General features: G+C 49.0%; 1 pseudogene; it reads right to left on the bottom strand.

The window, feature by feature from the left end:
- Positions 1-1,246: 1,246 nt before the first annotated feature.
- On the bottom strand, positions 1,247-1,603 carry LOC102434137 (annotated as a pseudogene).
- Between the last annotated feature and the right edge of the window lie 2,992 nt (positions 1,604-4,595).

Here is a 4,595-nt window from a genome sequence, read left to right as displayed (position 1 = left end):
ACATTCTCTCTTATGTCTTAAACTAGAGGCCTGGTGCATGAATTCATGCACCAGTGGGGTCCCTCTGCCTGGCCTGCGGGATCAGGCCGAAACCAGCTCTCTGACATCCCCTGAGGGGTTTCAGCTTTCAAGAGGGCGCAGGCCAGGCTGAGGGACCCCACTGGTGCACAATTGGGGCTGGGTAGAGATGTGGGAGGTTGGTCAAACAGGGAGGGACCACGGGAGGGCTCCAGGGCATGTCCAGCTGTCTCGCTCAGTCCCCATCTGCCAGACCCAGCAGCAAGCTAACCTACCAGTCAGAGCATCTGCCCTCTGGTGGTCAGTACATGTCATAGCAACTGGTCGACTAGTCGACTGTCTGCCCCCTGGTGGTCAGTGCACATCATAGCAAGTGGTAGAGCAGCCTCAGACATCTCAGCAGCCTGCTTCTCGGCCTGCAGCAGCTGCTGGATGCCCTGCGAGTGACTGGCCAAAGCATAGTATTAGCATACTATGCTTTGATTGGTTGAATGGCCAACTGGACGACTGGACACTTAGCATATTAGGCCTTTATTATATAGGATATTGACTAATAACTGTTTGGCCTGGCTGGTGTGACTCAGTGGTTGAGGTCGACTTATGAACCAGGGGGTCACAGGTACAATTCCCAGTCAGGGCACATGCCCAAGTTGCAGGCTCCATCCCCAATAAGGAGCATGCAGGAGGCAGCCGATCAATGATTCTCTCTCATCATTGATGTTTCCATCTCTCTCTCTCTCCCTCTCCCTTCCTCTCTGAAATCAATAAAAATATATTAAAAATAATAATAATAATAACTGTTTGCATTTTTTACAGAGAAAGTAAGGGATTAATGGGGGGAAAAAGCTTTAAGGCAAGAGGTTAGAAATATGTAGACTCTTTTCAGGGGAACTTTTGTGTTTGGGGTTCTTCTTTTATTTTTATTTTTTATTGTGACATATATTTATATGTTGCTTGAGTTAAAAGGCATAGAAAAACAGACAACATATGCCCATTAGCTTTCTAAGAAATATGAGGTAAAAAGATGAAATCTTTGGATAAACTCTACTCTACGTTTGTAGAAAGAAACTAGATTTGCTGCTTTCCAAAAAGCAAAAGGACCTACTATATAGAATACAGAAATAATTTAATGCCTTTTCACAAGATTATAACTCAAGCTTTGCAAACGCTTCATATTGCATGGAGGCATATAAAATGCCAACCCGTAGAACAGGTGCTTCTTCTTCCCCTATCCACTTATGTGGTAGTTTTCATGGATTTCTGGCCGGATGTCACAGACAAAGGCCAAGAGGCTGTCCAGGACTTCATCCCTGTTCTGCTGGAAGTCGGTCTGGAGGTTGATCATCTTCTCCTGGGTTTCCTTCTCCATTTCAGTGCTGCAACTGCCATGGGATCCCAGAGCCACACCTTCCTTGGCCTTGAACTCCTTCTCCCTCTGCAGGCGGTACTGTTCAGTTTCAGCCTGAGCCTCTCCTTTGGCCTGCTTCAGCCTCCGGTTCTTTCATTTGTGGGCCTCAGACACCTTCTCAGCAGCCTGCTTCTCGGCCTGCAGCAGTTGGTGGATGCCCTGCGAGTGACTGGCCATGGCGGAGGCGACTCCCAAGCCCAGGAGAGCGGCCTAAATCTGCTCCATTGCCCCACAGGTCAGCTCTGGGGTTCTTTTATGGAGGGAACTTAAAGCCACACAAATTGGGGTGTGGGGGGATGGAGAGGAGAAAAAGCAACATATCTAACCTACTCATTTCCTTAAACTCAGATCCTACCAAGTTTCAGTCTTAGAACAGTTTAGTGTCCATTTCCCCTTTTGAATAGAAGGCAATTCCTCTTCCAAGAAAGAACTCTCATCTGCTCTAGAGAGATAACGCATTTGTTATAACTATAAATTTATTTGGAAGAACAACTGGGCTTTACACAGGCCATCTGGAGAAGACAAATGTTTCATGTAAGCATGTGGGAAATTTCACTGACAACATATGTAGCTAAATGAACTGTCTGCAGCATGCCAAAGGGAGAAAACTCCATTACACATGAGGGAGGTATTTCAACAATCACCTGAAAATAAGTACGCATCAACCTCTTAATTTAACTAAAACACATGTAAGGTGTAGCTGTGTTTCTTCTCAACGTACTGACGACCAAATATACAGCTTCTGCAGAGAAATACATTGGGTTCAACTCCACAGGGACAGCCATGAAATTACTGCCTTCATCCATCTACTCACGTTTAAAGAAATACATTTGCCACCCTAGCCAGTTTGGTTCAGTGGATAGAGCATCAGCCTGCCAACTCAAGGGTTCTGGGTTCAATTCCAGTCAAGGGCACGTATCTCGGTCACAGGCTCCTCCCTGGCCCTGGTCAGGGTGCATACAGGAGGCAACCAATTGATGTGTTTCTCTCTGTATTTCCCTCTCTCTTCCACTTTCTCTAAAATCAATGGAAAAATATCCTTGGGTGAGGATACACACACACACACACACATCTTTTGATTCTATAATTACTTTAAAATAAAAAGTGTCGCCCTAGCTGGTTTGGCTCAGTGGCTAGGGCGTCAGCTTACAGACTGAAGGGTCCCAGGTTCGATTCCAGTCAAGGGCACATGCCCAGGTTGTGGGCTCAATCCCCAGTTGGGGGCATGCAGGAGGCAGCTGATCAATGATTCTCTCTCATCACTGATGTTTCTCTCTCTCTTTCCCCTCCCTTTCTGAAATCAATACAAATATATTTAAAATAAAATTTTAAAAAAGTAAAAAAGATAAAGAAGTACATTTGCCTACAACCTCCCCTGCTTTGAACCCCTTCCATTCCTCTTGACATGATGTCATCGAAGAGTATGAGACAGGAAATCAAAAGTTCCAGTCCTACCCCTGTCACTGATTCACAGAGTGACCTCAAACAAGCCACCACTCTTTTAGTTTTATCTCCTCTAAAATGAGGAAATAATTTCTTTCCTATTTATATCTTAGGGTTTTTGTGGGGGAAAAATATTTACACCTCATGTTAGTAATTTTAAAATTTAATAAGTGTTTCAAATGGATTATTTCATTGAATTACAACAACTTTATCCTCATATTATCTATATATTAGAGGCCTGGTGCACAAATTCATGCATGGGTGAGGTCCGGCCGGCCTACCCCAATGGGGGCCAATCAGGGGAGGGGCTGTCTAGGGGAGCAAATCAGGGGTGTGGCCACTGGGGGGAGGGGCTGCAGGCAGTCGGCTGGCTGGCCCTGCCACAGATTGGGGTAGGGGGAGCTGACCAGGGGCCAGGTCGACCAGGGAGCCACAGGAGGTTGGGGGGACCGATTGGGGCCCCGATTGGGCCGGTTGGCCACTGCAGTTCGTGTCATAGCCACTGGTCATTCCAGTCATTCCAGTCATTCTGTCATTCCCATTGCTTGGCTTTCATATATCCTATCTAATAAAGAGTGAATATGCAAATTGACCATCACTCTGTCACAAAGATGGCAGCGCCCATAGCCACAAGATGGGAGTGCCCAGTTCCCTCAGCCCCGCCAGAGTCCCCAGTCCTTTCAGCCCCGCTGGGGGGACGGCAGGCACATGGTGCAGCCAGACCCTCCCTCAGCCCCCGAGCCTCCCAGGGCCTGCCCGAGGCGCAGGAAAGCCTCAGATTTTGGCTGTCCAGCCAACGCCCAAGGCACAGGCAAGCATCGAATGGCAGCTGCCCACCTGCCCAGGGCTGCCCAAGGCTCAGGTAACCAGTGCCAGCCGAAGCTTGCACTGCCGGCAGTGACAGCAGCAGAGGTGTGATGGGGTTGTCACCTTCCCCTGATCACCAGGTTGCCTCCTGACCCTGAGGGCTCCCATACTGTGAGAGGGGGCAGGCTGGGCTGAGGGACCCACCTCCAGTGCATGAATTTTCATGCACCGGGCCTCTAATCCTATGTAATAAAAGGTTAATATGCAAATCGACCAAATGGTGGAATGACTGGTCGCTATGACATGCACTGACCACCAGGGGGCAGACACTCAACTCCCACGGGGGGAGCACCACTCAGTCAGAAGCCAGGCTCATGGCTGGTGAGCGCAGCAGCAGTGGCGATAGCCTCTCCCACCTTCGCAGCAGTCAGACATACCCTGAGGGCTCCCAAACTGCGAGAGGGCGCAGGCTGGGCTGAGGGTAGCCCCCCCATAGTGCACAAATTTTGTGCACCGGGCCTCTAGTATAGATATAAAAGCCTAAGCGACCGGCCGACTGGCCAACTGGCCAGCAGCTATGATGCACATTGACCACCAAGGGGCAGATGCTCAATGCCGAGCTTCCAAGCTGCAGTCAGTTGGCAGCGGTGGTTCTTGGGTGACACACCCGAAACCAGAGAGGAGGGAGCCCAATTCCAGGGTGCATCACCGGAGAACCACCCTCTCACAATCCAGAACCCCTCAGGGGATGTCAGAGAGCCGATTTCAGCCCAATTCCCACAGGCCAGGCCAGGGGACCCCACCAGTGCACGAATCCATGCACTGGGCCTCTAGTAGATAAGAATATGAATACTGTATTAAGGGAAAAGTAGAGCTACAATAAGTAAACCCCAAAACTCAGGGGCTTAACACAATAATA

The sequence above is a fragment of the Myotis lucifugus genome, unplaced genomic scaffold (assembly GCF_000147115.1).
Source record: "Myotis lucifugus unplaced genomic scaffold, Myoluc2.0 scaffold_12, whole genome shotgun sequence".
In the NCBI taxonomy this organism is placed as follows: domain Eukaryota; kingdom Metazoa; phylum Chordata; class Mammalia; order Chiroptera; family Vespertilionidae; genus Myotis; species Myotis lucifugus.
Note: the sequence above shows the minus strand (reverse complement) of the source record. Positions and strands in the feature narration are given on the sequence as shown.